This window comes from Prinia subflava, chromosome 16 (genome assembly GCF_021018805.1).
Source record: "Prinia subflava isolate CZ2003 ecotype Zambia chromosome 16, Cam_Psub_1.2, whole genome shotgun sequence".
NCBI classification, from domain to species: Eukaryota; Metazoa; Chordata; class Aves; order Passeriformes; family Cisticolidae; genus Prinia; species Prinia subflava.
Window position 1 is genome coordinate 1,890,933 of NC_086262.1, and position 17,265 is coordinate 1,908,197.

General features: G+C 62.4%; 1 long non-coding RNA gene across 1 annotated transcript; it reads right to left on the reverse strand.

The window, feature by feature from the left end:
• Positions 1-6,203: 6,203 nt before the first annotated feature.
• On the reverse strand, positions 6,204-9,506 carry LOC134558848 (uncharacterized). The gene is made up of 4 exons (XR_010082419.1): positions 9,421-9,506; positions 7,685-8,830; positions 6,401-6,621; positions 6,204-6,313 (listed from the first exon to the last, which is right to left on the reverse strand). It is a non-coding gene; the product is annotated as an uncharacterized LOC134558848 (long non-coding RNA).
• Positions 9,507-17,265: the final 7,759 nt, after the last annotated feature.

Sequence of the window (17,265 nt, forward strand, 5' to 3'; positions counted from 1 at the left end):
GGTGGGAGTGCTCGTGCAGTGATGAGTGTGAGCAGGGTGGGAGTGCTCATGTAGGGATGAGTGTGAGCAGAGTGGGAGTGCTCGTGCAGTGATGAGTGTGAGCAGGGTGGGAGTGCTCGTGCAGTGATGAGTGTGAGCAGGGTGGGAGTGCTCATGTAGGGATGAGTGTGAGCAGGGTGGGAGTGCTCATGTAGGGATGAGTGTGAGCAGGGTGGGAGTGCTCATGTAGGGATGAGTGTGAGCAGGGTGGGAATATTTTTACAGGGATGAGTGTGAGCAGGGTGGGAGTGCTCATGCAAGGGGTGAGTGTTCACGTGCTGAGTGTGCAGGAGGTGCAAGTGCTCATGGAGAGCACCAGTGCAGGTGCATCTCCAGGCAAGGAGGTGCCCGTGTGCTGCACAAAGGTGCCACCCCCAACATCCCCGGGGTCCCCACACCAAGGTATCAGCCGGGCACAGCCCGTCACTGGTGCCCCAAGGGAATAAAGGGGCAGAATCCCAAGCTGAGCTCCCATGGGCTGTCCTGAACCCTCCCAGTGCTGGGCCTGGCTCAAGGGCAGACCCCCAAATCCTGCCCAAATTCCCATCTTAAGTGCCCAGGTGAAATCTGGACGGAGAGAGGAGCCTCCCATGGGGTGATGCCATCTCCCAGGCTATAAATAGCCCTGCCTTTACCTCCACACATAGGTAAATGTTGTTTTGGGAACTCCAGGGTGGGTGTCAGGGAGAAAGGAGCACACAGGTGGGCACGTGCAGGACCACGGGAATGTGAGGGCATCCCTGGGGAATGAGGTCATGGGAGGTGTGTGGGGTGGGAGTGTGGAAGGTGTGAGTGTCCCGGGCAAGGTGCGAGGGTGTCCAGAGAGCAGACGGTGGTGTGAGGTGTGAGTGCTGGTGCAAGGTGTGCCAGCTGTCAGCCTGCAGGGTGCAAGCCAGGGCGGTGCGTGCAGGTGGCAAAGCACAGGAGGGAGAAGAGAGGATCTGTCCCCAACCGGGACAGCGATGCCACCACATGAGGGCACAAGTGGGGGGGCACAGAGCACCTGGCACAAGGTGTGGAGCAAGGGGAGGAGGGGAAGGGGCATCCTGTGTGACCTGGAAAGAGGAAGATGCTGCAGCCCTGTCAGAAGAGGGATGGGTTCGTTCTTTGGATGATAATTCCCGGCGTTTGGGGCTGTCAGGTTCCTGGTTAGCAACTCCCCCTCCGCGGAGCTGCTCCGTGTAGTTGACACCGCAATTGTTTTCTGAAGAGAACACGCGACTCTCTTCTTATGTATTCCCTTTCCCGGTGTTTGTATTTGCTTCAAAGTCTCCTCATCACCCTGTTTGGTGACAAAAACTCATGTCTGGAGATCAGGGTAATGTGTTGCTTTTCAAAGCCCGGGGAGGAGGGGGTTGGCAGACATGGGTTTGCTGCATTATTTACTTCCCTGCAGCACTCTGCCTCCCTGGCAGCCCCCCCTTGGGGTGCTGGGACCCCACTGTGACAGCTGGGACCCCCATCCTGACAGCTGGGACCCCTCCAGGTGCTCAGCACCCCACTGTGTGCTCCAGGATGGTTGGGGGCACCCAGGCACAGCAGCAGCCAGGAGGAGTGGAGGGCTGGGGATCAGGGGATGCCAGGGTGAAGAAGCCCCCAGGGTAGGATTTGGACCCTCCCAGCTTTGGTGTCATTGTGTCACACGGTGCATGTGGCACAGGGATGAGGTGCCTTGACCTGCACCCGTGGTCACCTTGGCTGGTGGCCTGTCCCCTCCAGTGGGGACACCCACCACACCCAGGGGTGGACACAGCAGTCCGTCACTCAGGTGTGGCACTGCCAGGTGTGCTGGCACAGCCCTCCCCTCCGCCGTGTGCTTGGTGCCATGAGCACAGGCAGTTCTCTATCTAATTGATCAATTAATTATCTCCAGCATTCAGCTGCATATTGGTTTTAGATGAAGGGAGAGGCTAACAAGCGGATTAGGCGTGTGAGTCTTCAAGGGAGCCAGGGAGACGTGGGAGGAAGGGAGAGAGATAGGAGACAGGGAAACACGGGATGAGGACTCACTGCTGCTCAGGATGGGGCTGGCAGCTGGAACGGACACCGTGGGCACAGCTGCAGTGGTGCAGGAACTGAGCAGAGGATGCTCCAGAAATGCTGATGCTGACACCAGAGGATGCTCCAGAAATGCTGAGGCAAGGGGATGCTCTAGTAGGGTAGGACTGAGGCAGGAGGAGGCTCTAAAAATGGTGATACTGAGTCAGAGGATGCTCCAGAACTGCCATGCCAAGGCAGCAGGATGCTCCACACGTGCTGGTGCTGAGGCAAAAGGATGTTCCAGGAACGGTGGGACTGAGGCAAGAGAACGATGCTGTGCCCCAGAATCACTGAGTGTGCCCAGTGCCCACGGTGCTCTGCAGCCCTGGCTGGGCCCAGCCTGTCTCCAGCCCCTTCCACCCCACCCAGGACGGCTGGGGACAGGCAAGGGACACTCCCGAGTCCTGCACACTCACTGGCAGCGCCCTGCGCCTCCTGGAACCCCCAGACTGCCGAGCTCAGGCAAACGCAGGCGGTTTCCCGGTGATGTTCAGGAGAAAGGACGGCATCGGTGCCACCCCCCCGGCCCAGAGCTCCCCCGGCCGAGCCTGGCGGTGGCGAGCCCGCGGGGATGGCCCGAGGAGGTGGCCGCGGGTGTCACCATCGCGGCCGGCGGCGGGGCTCATTAGCGCTCAGGCTGTCACTCAGGCTGCAGCCGGCCCCGCGGGCGCTCCGAGCGCCGCAGGGACCCTGCAGGGGGGGCAGAGCCGCTGCACCCCCGGCACGCTCGGCAGCCCGTGGGGACAGCGGGAGCGCTGCACGGCATCACCCGGCCAGCCCAGGCCGAGGGGACGGGGCCGGGCAGAGCGAGGGCACGGGGAGAGAGGTGACAGTGCTGTCCCCGTGTGTCACCCCGAGATCACGGCAGCCCGGAGCGCCCCGTTCCCGGCGCCAGGCACTGATCCCGCCTGTCAGCACGGGAGGTGACAGCCCGTGATGACCGCGGCCGAGCGGGACGGCTCCGCTCGCAGGGGAGGGGCAATGGGGGGACTTTCCCTGCAGCCCATCCTGCTCCACCGGCTCCTTGGAGCCCCGGCAGCCACGCGGCACCCTCGGGACCCCCTGCGCACAAACACCCCACGGAGCGAGGTGTGTGCACGTACACCCGGAATTCAGCCTGGACCAGAGAATCGTGGACTCCCAGAGTGGTTTGGGTTGGAAAGGACCTCAAAGCCCATCTCATTCCACCCCCAGCCAGGGGCAGGACACTTTCCACCATCTCAGGCGGCTCAGAGAAGCAATGTCCGTGCACCCCTCCACACGTACTCCGTGGGATGGGGGCATTCGGGAAACATCCCAGGGGCTCGAACGCCCCTCAGCCCCCCGAGAGTGCTCAGCCCTGGGAGCTGCACGCAGGCACCCACAGCCCACCAGCCCCGCCCGACACATCTCCAGGGGCAGGGAGCACCCGCGGGCTCTGCCCGGGCACACGAGGCGTCAGCGCATCCCAGGGGTGTTTCCAGCTGGGAATTCTGGCTTGTCCCAGCTGCCCCCGGCCACCCTGCTGATCCTGCCACAGGCACAGCCACCTCTGTACACCAGGGCTGGGCACCCAGCGTGTCACACAGCACGGGAGGAGCGGAAGGAGGCGAGCCGGGCTGTGCCGGCTGGGGTGACACTGCCAAAAAGGAGGAGGATGAGGAAGGGGACAATGCCAGCCAGGAGTGCGGTCACTGCGCAGCCAGGCCGTGGCTCGGCTGGCTGTGACGAGGCCGCTGTGACAGCGGCGCTGTGACACCGCGGCTCGTGTCGCCCGCCGGGTCCCGAGGGCAGAAAGCATCTCCCTCGTTAGCCGCGCTCGCCGCTCTCGGGCCGCCTGCCCGCCGCCCGCAGCTGTTCCTCCTCCCCGCTGCGCCCGCCGCTTGTCTCCCCGTAATTAAAGATCCAACGAGCTTTCCCGACTGCCTGAGACGCTGGAACAAATGAACGGTAAGCGCCAGATTACAGCCCGGCTCAGCAGCCCCGCAAATCCCTTTAATGAGACGTTTAGGCAGGGCCAGCGGGGTGCTCGGCTGCCAGGGTGGGCTGGCGCAGCGGGGACGGCACCTCGGCCAGCCTGGCCCTGGCCTGGGGACAGCGACACCGAGGTCCTGCTGGGCCGGAAGCCTGGGGACATCATCCCCGCAGGCATCCTGGCACTCAGTCCCTGTTGGACAGGGGCACTGTGGCTCCAGCTTGTCCCACATCCCCTTTGGCTCTCACAAGTGTCCCAAGGGATATGGGAGCAACACTGTGGGTGGCACCAGGACCAGGATCCTGCAGGGACACAGAGTCCCAGGGAGGGGGGAAAGGGCTGGTGACACTGGGACCAGGCTCCTGCAGGGACACAGGGTCCCAGGGAGAGGGGACAGGGACACACAGCGAGCCCAGCCCAGGCCTGCAGGGAAGTTGATGCCTTCCAACTGTGATATCAAAAAGTGGAAAATCCCAATGACTGATGGGGCCATGCGGCTGCGAATCAATGGGTGACATGGCACGCAGTGTCACTGCTCACCTCAGTGCCAAATTAAGCTGTTTACTCCAAGTTTCCCATGCACAAGGAGAAGCTGGGGCCGGCCCAGGGAGCAGAAGATGGATGGCGGCGCTCAGGGGTCATGGGGGGGGGGATTTTTCCTGCCCTGACACATAGTTTGGAATAACACCTTCCTCTCCTCACCTTGGGCTTTGGAAGGTAGAGGAGCAGTGAGGGGACTGGGAGAGTGCCAGGACTCCATCCAAGCATGCCAAGCACCAGGGATTTTGGATGCATCCAAGCATCCTAAAAGATGCCCCTGTCCCCCTTCTGTGACCAAAGTGTCCCCAGGGTCCTCTGTGAAAGGGTCCAGGTGGATCAGGAAACACAGCCACACCCCATCTGGACTCTCACTGCACTGACTGATGTCCCCAACTTATCTGCACTGTCCCAGCATGTCCCAGCTCCAGGGGTTATCTCCAGTGTCCCTGTGTGCCTCTCAACAGGGGGATTTATCCCTGGTGTCCCTGGGTGAGGCCATCCAGGGCCATTTATCCCTGATGTGCATGGCTGTCCTCACCCAGGGACATTTATCCCTGGCTGTCCTCACCCAGGGCACTGATCCCTGCTGTACCTGGGTGTCCCTGCCTGGGGACGTTGATCCCTGGGGTCCATGATCTCGGGGTGACTCTCCACATTCCTGTGCCAGCTGTTTGTCTCTGGTGTCTGTGGCATTCAGAGATTCTCTGCCCCACCCAGCCCGGGATCCTGTCCATGCCCAGCCCTGCTCCTTGTCCTCTGGCCACCCGAGTCCCTCCCCATGGCTGTGACATCTTCCCCTGTCCAGCTGGGGAGTGACTGGCTGAGTACTCGTTCCCGGCAAAATCAGAGGGAAGAGACCAAAAGGATCAGGGAATTCAGGTCAAACTCAGCCAGCACAGGAAGGAAAGCAGGGATGCCACACAGGAGAACAGCAACATTTTCCAACCTGGTGATTCCAGCGTGGCTTTTCCTGAGCTGACCTGAATCTCCGGCTAGCACAGGCAGTGCCTGGCACCTCCTGGTGTCCTCAGCCCGGGGATGCTGGCACTTGGGACACGTGTGACAGCCAGGCAGTGCCGAGAGCCGAGGGTGGCAGTGCCGGGGCTGCTCCCTCCTCCCGGCGAGGGCAACGGGCAGAGGCGGGGGCCAGCAGCATCCACCTCATGCCTTTTAATAAAACATGAATTAGGTGCCAACGCGTATTAGATTCACTTCCCCGGTGACAGAAAATCAAAGGCTTCTCCCATCTTTTCTAGAGGCGCGTTCCTGATTGATCTGGAAGAAGCAGCTCAGTGCGAGGGAAGGAGTCTATACACACCGAAACAGCTCTTTAATTTCTTAATTTAATATCTGACACGTAAAGATTCTCATTAAGCCAGTCAATGAAGCCTGGAAATACAATTTTCGTGCAAACTGTCGCTATCATAACTTACACGAAACTTCAGATGGTGCCCTGTAAGCGGTGTGATTAAAACCATTCATCTTCCCTGGCAGCCGCCCGCTCCCGCGCCCCCGGGCCGGCCCCCGCCCCCGCCCACCCCGGCCGGGCCCCGGGGTGCCAGCGCGGCGAGGGGCACCCCGCGATGGGGGCTGCGTCCCGCGGGATGCGGGGCGGTGCTGTCTGCAGCGGCGGGAAGAGGCGAGGGAAGGATCCCGGGCAGCTCCCACCAGGCACAGCCTCCGCAGACCTGGAATCTCCCCCATCGGGGCATGCGCGCGAGAGAGAGCTTCCCAAAGACACTAATTAGGCAAATTAATTCCTATTGAGTCGCAGCTCTTCGCTGCCTTAAAAGAGGAGGGGGGAAAATAAAGAAAGAAGCTACTTACTTCAGTGCTGATTAGATCCCAAATGGTGAGACTTGGATTAGACCCGAGACTGTTCTGTGCGAGGTGACCCCACACCAGACCCGTGCCCAGCTGGCACAGAGCAAGGGGCAGGGCTGAGGTTCTCACGGGGACACGAGTCCTCCTCCTGCTGCTCGTTCCTCACAGCCCCTGCTGCTGCCAGTGCCGGGCTGTGTTTGCTGGGCTCCTTCCTCCTCCATGGGCTGAGGAAGAGGATGGTGAAGCTGTGTGGGCACAGGACACCATCCTGGCACATGGCAAAGCCTCGCTGAGCCTCAGGGTGCCCTCAGGAACCACCATGAGAGGGATCTGGGCGGGGGTCCCATCCTCAGCACGGCCTGAGAGGGGATCAATCATTTTCTGCCTCTTTCACCCTTCATCCCCCTGCCCTGATCCAGCCCTGCAGAACACTTCAGCTCCAGGGAAACTCCAGGAATCTCCCAGCAGCTGGAACAGGACACCAGGCTGGGAAAGAAAAGCCCAGGGACTCTGCAAGGCTGGTGGGTCCCTGTCACTGCAGTGGGAGCGGGGAAGTGCTTCACAGAATCCCAGAAAGGTTCGGTTTGGGTTGGAAGGCATCTCAAAGTTCATCTCCTTCCACTGGGCAGGGACACCTTCCACCATCCCAGGCTGCTCCAAGCCCTGGGCAACCTGGCCTTGGGCACTGCCAGGGATCCAGGGGCAGCCACAGCTGCTCTGGGCACCCTGTGCCAGGGCCTGCCCAGCCTCAGGAGTTCCTGTGCCAGCACTTGGTGTCCATCAAAGAGGAGGTGGTGATGGGAGTGGGGAAATGGCCCCATGGGCACCAGGGACTGTGCAGCCCTCATGTCTCTGCCACCAGCCCAGTGCACCCCACAGGGTGGTGCCTGTGGGTGTTGGGTGTCACATGCTGTCCCCACACCCCATGCACTGCCCTCCTGCGGGGGAGGGGGCACATTCCAGCATTCCAGGTGGATTCCCCAGGAACCCCAACCAAGGTCCATCTGCTATGCCTGGAAACCAAAGGAAGCTCCAGTGAGGTGGAGACTGGGAAGAGCCTTGAGCACTGGGATGGCTCCTGCCCCCTGCAGCACAGGCTGAGGTGGCACTGGCACCACCTAAAGGTGTCCAGCTCCTTCCCCAGGATGCCAGAGGCCCGTGCAGCTCCAGGGCAGAGGGGGGTGGATGAGTGGGCACCAGCAGGGTCCCCCAGCTCTGCCACTTTGAGTGACTTCGACTCCAACCCCTCACTGGAGACCAAACCTGCCCTGCACAGCCAGCACCCACCTCACCCCAGCCGTGGCTCCTGCACCCTGTGGGTGGCCCAAGGGCTCTGGAGGGCGCAGTGCCTGCTCATGCTGCTGGCAGAGCTGCTTTCCTTGTCTTTCCTGCCTGCCTTATCTGGAGCCGTCGGAGCTGGCAGCTCCTGCCAGCGCTCGCGCAGCCTGACGTCGGTGCGGCTTGGAAGTGCGCGTGGCGTGTTTGATGTCAGGATTACCGGCTGGCTGTATTGTAAATGCTAAAATGAAATAAGAAGATTAGAGAAGAAAAGCGCCGCTCTGCAGCGCGCGCCCGCCGATTGCCTCCCGCCGGAGCCGCCGCTGGGGGCGGGGGGCGCAGGGGGACCCGGCCCGCTGGCAACCAGCCCCACCAGGAAAGGGTTAAAGGGAGCCAAGCAGCTTCCAGAGGCGCTGTTGCTGCTGCCACCGAGCCGGGGGGAGAGGTGGACGGAGCCCTTCCCGCTCCCTGGGGTGCTGGGAGCTCACGTGAGTATTGATCCTTCATGCCCAGCTGGGTGCTGGCAGCGCCCCCAGCCCTGCGCCCCCAGCGCCGGGGCAGACATGGTGAGGTGGCCTGGGGTTGGGTGGGTGTCTGCAGCCTCGCTGGGTGGGCTCTGTGTCCCATCCCACCCTCCTGCATCCCCTCCCAGGAATGAGGGCACGGCCGCCTCCCAGCCTTGGGGGTGGCGTTCGGGGGGGAAAAGGCTTGTGCTGCCTCCGAGCGGGGTGAGGACCCTCTGCAGGTCTTTGGTGCAGAATCTGGGGGCTCCCAAAGGGCAGCGTGGTGCTCTCTTCTCCCGCTCGTGGGTGGCAGGACATTCCTGAGCCCAGATCCAGCAGGGATCAGGAATATGGGCAGCTCCTCCTGCAGTTCCCACACGTCACGGCCCTGCAGGAGAGAGAGAGTCGGAGGGAGGGAAGGAGGGAAAGCTGGCTCAGGGTCAGGCCCTGCTGAGCCCCTCTCCATCTCCTGCTGACAGCACCGTGCCCCCAGGCACCTCTGCCGGCACCCCAGGGCCCAGATCCACGCACGCCGGGCTCTCTGTGCGCAGCAGGGCACGGGATTTCAGCAGCAGCATGATTAGTCTTGATTTTGAGCTGTGCCCTTGGCCTCAGCCTGGCAGAGCTGTGGGTTGTCCTGGTGGGCCCAGCGCTGGAGGAGGAAGAAGAGGAGGAAGATGAGCTGGAAGCCACAGCAGGATTTTCCCTGCATTTTTTGTGCTGGCCCTGCAGCAGCGTGTGGGGCACAGGGCTCAGCATCACACGCAGTCCTGCATCCCTCCCGGCAGGATAAATCCTGGGCTCACAGCTCTTCCCGCTCGGGCAGAGCACCCTCGGCACGAACCCCCGGCAGCGACCCCGCCCAGCCCGGGGACAGCTCATCCCTGCAGGAACGCTGCAGGACCCCTGGCACCCAGGATGGGATCCAGCCACCTGTGTCCCGCAGCCAGGTGCATCCCGGGCGCTGTTCCACCGCTCACCTCTCCTGCTGCCTGCCAGGGAAGCAGCCCTGGAGCAGGCAGGACAGCGGGAAGGGCCCTTCCCTTCCCTTCCCTTCCCTTCCCTTCCCTTCCCTTCCCTTCCCGCACCTTCCCGCACCTTCCCGCACCTTCCCGCACCTTCCCGCACCTTCCCTTCCCGCACCTTCCCTTCCCTTCCCGCACCTTCCCTTCCCTTCCCTTCCCCGCAGCGGGGAGCAGGGGCGGGCTGGCGCCTGGCCCTGTGCCCGAGCCGTGCCGGTACCTTCTCTCCCGCATCTGTTCCCAATCAAAGCCTCATTTCAGCCCGCGAGAAGGTTTTTCTGCTCCTGCTAACGAACCCTATTGTTTCCCCGCTGTCTTCCCGAGCTGGGGAGCAGCGCCTCGGCCCCTGCCGGTGCCAGCTCTGCTCAGACACGTGCGGAGAGAGCCCCGAGCAGGATCCTGCCCCGCTCCCTCCCGCCGAGATGGGAGCTGAACCCATCCCCGGGGCACAGCGCTGGGCTGCAGCGGGGAATGAGGGGCTGGTACCCCCAGGAGGAGGGGGTAGCTGCGGGCTTACCCCTTTGCCCCTCAGTTGGGTGCTGGCAGCACTCGGTGCCCGGGTTAATGTCCCCGCAGGGCTGCTGAGCAGGTGACACCCAGCACAGCAGCCACGCACATCCCCCATCGCCCACCGCCCCAGGCCAGGCTCAGCCCAGCGTCACCCCAGGGGGCTGCAGACCCCGCTCGCCCCCCATATCTCTCTGGATTAGCCAGGGATGGTCGGGGCTGGCTCTGTCCCCTGCGGGACTCCCCCTCCCGTATTGCCGCGGGGCTTCTGTTGCTTGTACGTGCAATTAATGAGCTTTAATTGCCTGTAAACACATCCCCGGCAGCGCCAGAGCTGCCATGGGAAGACGATGGAGTTGGGAAAAGGGAATGGGAAAAGGAAATCGTAGTAACTGTTGCTACGGCTGGAGCCACCATTCCCAAACTGGGGCTGTGGCAGAGCCCAGCAGCGGGCAGGGGCACGGGGATGTCACCACAGTCCCTGTGACCCCCCCTCAGTGCCACCAACACCTCTGTGCCACAGCACTGAGCCACACGGGGCTCAGGCATCCCATCGAGAGCCCCCAAGCTGGGGTGTGATCGCATTTGGGGTCCCACAGAGGGGCTGAGGGCAGCGGGGAGGGATCCCTGCCACCCCCTTTTCACTGTATTTTGGGTGCCATGGAGGGACTGGACAGGTCTGGGGACAGTGGGGCCCCTGTCCTACCCCTCTGGCTGTGTTGGAGGTCTCACAGAGGCTCTGTAGGGCTGGGGCAGTGGGGAGGGGTCTCTCCCCCTCTGTGTGTCCCCTCGCTGGACTCGTGGCACTGATGAAGCCTGCAGAGGCCGGGGCTGGCGGTGGCAGGAAATGCCATTGTCTAGCTCAGAGCTCTGTGACTCTCCCTGCCGCTGGGGCTCCAACACCACAGACAGAGCATTTTAATCACCCTGAGAGATCCCTGCCCCATCAAAGCTCCTGGCCCTGCCCCTGGCACAGGACAGGGTGGCACTGGCTGTCCAGCGCTGCTCCCCGAGGTGCCACCGCGGCGTGGGGACTGATGTCACAGTGACACCACCTCTGTCCTGAGTGGGCACCCAGGGGCTTGGGTGACATCACACGGGACACATCGCTCAGCCAGGGGTGGGCAGAGCTGTAGGTGGCTACAGGACCTGTACAAGGCCGAGGAGTGGCCTAGGAGGTTTAACAACACCAAGTGCTGGAGCTGCCCCTGGGTTGGGACAATCCCAGGGTCAGTCCAGGCTGGGATGAGCAGCTGGAGCAGCCCTGGGAGAGGGACCTGGGCCTGCTGGGGGTGAGAGCTGGACCTGCCCTGACCCAGAACCCCCAGCCCTGGGCTGAGCCCCAGCATGGGCAGCAGGGGAGGGGATTCTGCCCCATCCCCTGTGCTCAGGTCAGAGCCCACCTGCAGAGCTGCCCCAGCCCCGGGGCCCAGCACAGCAAGGAGCTGGAGCTGCTGGAGCCAGGCCAGAGGAGGCACCAGGATGAGCAGAGGGATGGAGCAGCTCTGCTGGGAGGAACGGCTGGGAGAGCTGGGATTGTTCACCTGCAGAGGAGAAGCTTTGGGGTGAGCTCAGGGTGGCCTTGCAGGGCCTGAAGGAGCTGCAGGAACATGGAGAGAGACAACTGCCAAGGGCTGGAGGGACAGGACACAGGGAATGGCTTCCCACTGCCAGAGGGCAGGGATGGATGGGAGATTGGGCAGGAATTGTTCCCTGGGAGGGTGGGCAGGCCCTGGCACAGGGTGCCCAGAGCAGCTGTGGCTGCCCCTGGATCCCTGGCAGTGCCCAAGGCCAGGCTGGACACTGGGGCTTGGAGCAGCCTGGGACAGTGGAAGGTGTCCCTGCCTATGGCAGGGATGGGATGAGCTTTTACTGGGTTTCAGCACCACAATCCAAGGAAGTTTTGGGTGTGGGAGCAGCGGGAGCAGCAACAGCCGGAGCAACATCGCGCCCGTGCCGGAGATAAGTTCCTGCCACGAAGTTTCTTTCCCTGCTAATTTTCTGATTAGCTCCCGTCTGATGCGACGGCAGCAGCGCTCATGGAGCTTATTCCAAGGCGGCATAATCTTTGTAAGCAGCGTGGAGGGGTAGGGCCTCGCTGAGCTCCGGCACACACAGCCCTGCGGAGGGAGGTAATAACTCTTCAGGGACTGACAAGCCGCCGGGAGGGCTGTGGAAATCCTTTCTGCGGATGAGCCGAGAGGATTCTCCCGCTATCCCCCTAAAGCCTGCGTGTCACCTAGTCCAATAAAAGGCATTATCGGGAAGGTGGGATTTTGTTCCGGCGTATCTCGGGTCTCCAGCCCAGCCCCGGCTCGGCGGGTTTTGCATGAGGACGGGGGAGGGTTAGGGCATGGTGGGTGCTGCCTCCAGGGATGCTGATTGGGGGAGCTCCAACCCGTTTTGCATGCCTGCTCTCCATCCTGCATTTTCACTGGCCCATGGCCACCACCCTGCAGCATCCAGCCCTGCACCCAGGGTGGCTCCTGCCCTGGAATGGCAGCAGGACCCAGCACTGGATCCCAGCCCCCCACACTCCCATCTGCCTTCACGGGGGCCTGGGCAGTTCGGGGGCTCAGAGCAGCCGGGTGGACCCGGCATCCTTAGGATGCCTCAGCTCCATCGTGTTCCATCTGTCAGCCCAGGGTGATCCTGCACCGGGTAACCACAGCCCGGCTCTGGGGACAGCACTCCCTGGGCTGGGCTGGCAGTGCTGGGGTTATCCCCCCAGAATGACAGAGCTCAGGGTGCAGGATGTCACTCTGGGGTGGTCCTGGCTGTCCCATGTCCCCTGCACCCTGCACCCCACAGGAAATGCAGGTCCCCAGGGACTGGGCGTGTACCAGGGCACGGCCACCAGCTGTGCCCACACCTGGAGGGGACAGCAGCCCTAACTCCTGGGCTGGCAGGGGCTTCCCTGCTGCCACCCACCCTGTGACAGCCCCGGGAGGAGGGGACCAGGCACGTGCAGGCCTGGCAGTGGCTGGAGCACCCACGCCTGCTGCGCCCAGCTAATTTACTGTGTCGCTGTGCGCCGCGCTAGCCAATAACTTTGAAATGATGTGGAGATTTGCAGCCAAACCTTCTCATAAAGAGATTTAGGAGGGTGACAAAGATAATTAAACATCCTTCCCCGAGTATTGACTCGCAGCTGAAAGAGGAAAAAATAACTACATTTTTCACAGTCCTTTTAAATCATCCTGATGCCCGGCTGGGGCTCTGTGCAAATAAGCCTTGGCCTGGCAGCCGTGGGGCTGTGGGTGCCAAATCCCTGCCTGCCAGCATGGGAATAATGTGGGGGAGCAGGGAGGGAGTTTGGGGAGCCAGGGGTGGTGCAGGGGCCCAGGATGGGCAGGGAGGGATGATCCAGGCCCCAAGAAAGGGGGGACGTGAGCCTGGCTGTCCCCTGAGCAGCCCTGAGGAGGAGGATTCATTGAAAACAAGGAGCAGGGGAGGCAGGAGAGACAGGAAAGGGGGACACAGGGTCACAGTAGAGGGACAGGAGGGGAGTGGCAGTCATTGGATGACAGGAAGGAGTGGCAGAGGGTACGTGGGGACTCAGGGAAGGGAGGAATCACAGTGCGGCTTGGGGTGGAGGGGACCTTAAAGCTCATCTCATCCCCGCCCTCCAATGGATGGAGTCACATAACCCACGGGACCTTCTGAGCCCCCTGCAGTGGGACAGAGCTGCTGGGGGACCCCAGGGAGCCCACCCCACGCACTGCCCTCCTCCGGGGCTCTCCAGGGCGGAGCTGAGGCCAGACCTCATTGCGTGGATGGGCAGGAGAACCCCACCCCACCCTTCCACGCCGCTGAGAGCAGTGCCAGCCCCCGGGAATGTGCCTGGCAGCCTCCGCCACCCCCTCTCGTGCTTTGCCAGCTGGGACCCAGCGGGGCTGGCACCCCGACTGTGCAGGGTCCCGGCTGCAAGGACCGTGTGGGGCAACCCCCCCCACACACAGACACTTCTCCTGACATCAGAAACTCCCCAAGGGGCAACAAAAGCTCCATGTTAGAGCTGGAGGTGCCAGGTGCAGCATGTCCGTGCTGTCCCCGCTCTGGGAGGGCTCGGGGTGCCTGAGCTTGACGGGCTGGGCTGCTCGGAGCTGCCAGGAGCAGCAGCCGTGCAATGGCAGCGCTGGGTGCTGGAGGAGGAGGGAAATTCCCGGGAATTTCCATCCCATCCTCTGTTTAACGGTGAAATTTGCGGAGAGCGTCCCCCGCAGCCGAGCTGGGGACATCAGCGTGGAGCATGGGGCGCTGCTGGTGCCGGCAGGCAGCCCTGCTCCCCCCTGTCCCCGGCCGCTCCCGGTGCTGGCGGTGTCGCTCTCGTCCGTGGAGCACGCGTGACACCCAGTGGGCGAGCACCAGACTGCACGCGCGGGTCCCGGGCAAGGTGGCACTGGCCCGGGGCTGTCGCCTGTGCGGGGGACAGGGTTTTCCTGCAGGGGTGGGGTGGCACTGCCCGATGGGTTTGTACGAGGGTTTGGGTGGGTTGGATGGGGTCAGAGCTGGGCAGGCCCCGCAGTCCCCTGGGTCTCTCTGGGGTCCTCCCAGGAACTTTGGGGTTTTGGGGTCTCACTGGAGCTCTGGGGTCTCTCCAGGTGCTCAGGGCTCCCTGCAGCCCAAAGCCCTGGGGTGTCTCCAGGGGTCTGGGGTGTCTTCAGGAGTCTGGGGGTCCCTGGTGCCATGGGGCCCTGGAGTCTCCCCAAGGCACCCAGGGGTCCCTGCAGCTCTGAGGCTCTGGGGTCTCTCCAGGCACTCAGGGTCCCTGTAGATTTGGGGCTCACCAGGGCTCTGGGGTCCCACGGGGGATGTGGAATCTCTCAAGGATCCTGTTCTTGTCACTTTGGGGCCTTGGGGTCCCATTTGGGTCCCTGTGCTCACTGCAGCCCCATGGCTGTGGTGGCACTGGGGCTCTGGATCTCCCTGGGACCCCCAGGGCCTCTGCAGCCCCAAGGCTTCAGGATCTCACCAGAGCCCCTGTGGGCTCCTGCAGCCCTGGGACTCCAGGGTAGCTCCTGACGTCCTGGGACTCTGAGGCCACACAGCTCCAGGGGTAGCTGCAGGCCTGGGGCTTTGGGATCTCCTGCAGCCCCAGCATGTTTGATGCCATGCACCACTCCTGGGTCAGGATCTCGCTTTTCCCTGGCTCTTCTGCCTCTGTCTGTGTCCCCCAAAGACCCTGATGTCTCTCAGGTATTTACCACCTTCCTGCTCCCACCCTGGGACCATCCTCACCTCCCAGCCCCATCTCCTCATGCTCTAACCCCTTCTGGCTCCAGCTGGGTTTCTCTGGGACAAGAAACTCTCAACCCATCTTTTGCTTTTGCTCCTGACTCTCTTGTTCATTCCCCAGGGGATGAACCCTGATGGAACAAGGATCTGAGAGGAGCCAGTGCTGTGGTTCACATCAAGCCAAAGCAGAACCGTTTTCTGTAGGAAAAACATTTTCATTCCAATTTGCAAAGGCTTTCAAAGGCAATTCTCAGAGGAGCAGGAGTGGTCGCTGTGGAGGGGATTGGATGCTCTTCTCCAGCTCTGGAGAGGCTGGAAGCTCATCCTGCTGAGGCATCCAGGCTCATTAATGGAGCTGTGAACACCCACATGCAATGCCCTGCAACCCCACTCCCAGCACGGAAATCCCAGCTCTGGAGTCTGGAAAGACACTTGGAGGATTTAAAATGGACCTGGAGAATGAAAAGAGGAGCAGGAGGGGGAAGGGACAAGTAGGACACAGACAGGACAGAGCTGGGTCCTCCTCACTGTGCCCCAAGCAGGGCCCTGCATGCCCTGACCAGGCTGCACTGAGGGCATGGAGGGATCCCTGGAGCTGCTGGTGTGACAGTCCCCTCTGTCATCCCCACACAGGGACAGTGTGGCCAAGAGCAGGACCCTGCTGCTTGCAGCAGCCCTGGTCAGCCCAGGGAACAGAGCTCCAGCTCCCAGGATGGGCAGGATGGGACTGTTAGACCTCAAGGGCACATCACAAAATTGCCTCTGAGATCAAAGAATCATCATTATCCCAGCACAGTTTGGGCTGGAAGAGATCTTAGAGCTCATCTTATTCCATCCCTGCCATGGCAGGGACACCTCCCACTGTCCCAGGCTGCTCCAAGCCCCAATGTCCAGCCTGGCCTTGGGCACTGCCAGCGATCCAGGGGCAGCCACAGCTGCTCTGGGCACCCTGTGCCAGGGCCTGCCCACCCTCCCAGGGAACAATTCCTGCCCAATCTCCCATCTATCCCTGCCCTCTGGCAGGGGAAGCCATTCCCTGTGTCCTGTCCCTGCAGCCCTTGTCCCCAGTCCCTCTCCAGCTCTTCTGGAGCCCCTTCAGGCCCTGGCAGGGGCTCTGAGCTCTCCCTGGAGCCTTCTCCTCCCCAGATGAGCACCCCCAGCTCTCCCAGCCTGGCTCAGAGCAGAGGAACTCCAGCCCTCGGAGCATCTCTGTGGCCTCCTCTGGCCTCCTCCAGCAGGTCCCTGGCCACTGAAGAGAAGTTAAACAAGATGTGACAGAGGCAGCATTAGCATGCAGCTCCATATTTGCTACACTGACCTTCCTCCCGTGGGGGAGGAGGCAGCCCCACCCAGGTCCAAACCTCTGGAAGAGCCAAAGGTGGTGGTGGAGGGGTTGCTTGGAGCCCTGGGTGCTCCCAAGCGGGACATGGAGCCCAGCCCAGCCCCCCTGGTGGCTTGCAGGGGGATGTGATGGTGGCCAGCCAGCTCCTGGGTGGCTGCGCAGTGTTCCAGCTCGAACACTGACCCCACGGGCTGCTGCTCAAGGGAAGAAAGAACTTTCCATTCAAGTTTCCAGCTGGAAGAGCCAGGCAGAGAAACGTTCCATGTGTCAGGTGCAGGGCAGGGCTGGTTCCACCTCAGTGGTGCTGTGCCAGCAGCTGCTCCTTCCACAGAGCCCGGGGGGGCTCCTCCATGCCAGGGCTGCAGTGCCCTCCCCTCTTTCCCCCCATGGACACGCTTTGGAGCTCCAGAGCCCCCAGCCTCAGCTCCTACCCACCCCACACGAGGCCTCCCCAGGCTGTGAGGGGGTGACAGTCCCCCCTGCACAGATACCCCACGGCACACTGCAGCAACGGGGCCAGACAGCTCTGGGCCATAAATCTGCCCGGCCAGACCTGCTCCCTGCAGCCCCAAGGCCACCCCAAGGTCTTTCCTAGCCAGGATCTGCCCCTCCCTTCCCTCTGCAGCAGCTCTTTAACCGAGCGTGGCCCTCAGCAGCTCTGCCCCAGAGCATCCCAAGCCGCGCGGCCCCAAGGAGAGCCCGTGTCCCTGCAGGAGCAGCAGGGCAGCCACAGGCAGCCTGTGCTCCAGCAAGGCTCTGGGAGCAGCTACAGCTCTCCAGGTTTCTCCCTGCTCTCCTTTCCATGAGTTTTTCCCCGTTTCTCAGTGCCCAGGTGATGCTGGTGGCAGGGTCAGCACCGAGGCTGTTCCCAAACCTCATCACAGGGCTGGATGAGGAGGGAATTGCACCCTTGCCTTGCAGGTGAGGCTAATCTGGGGGAAGGGGTGGGAGAGTGGCAGACCTTCACTCCAGGTGGAC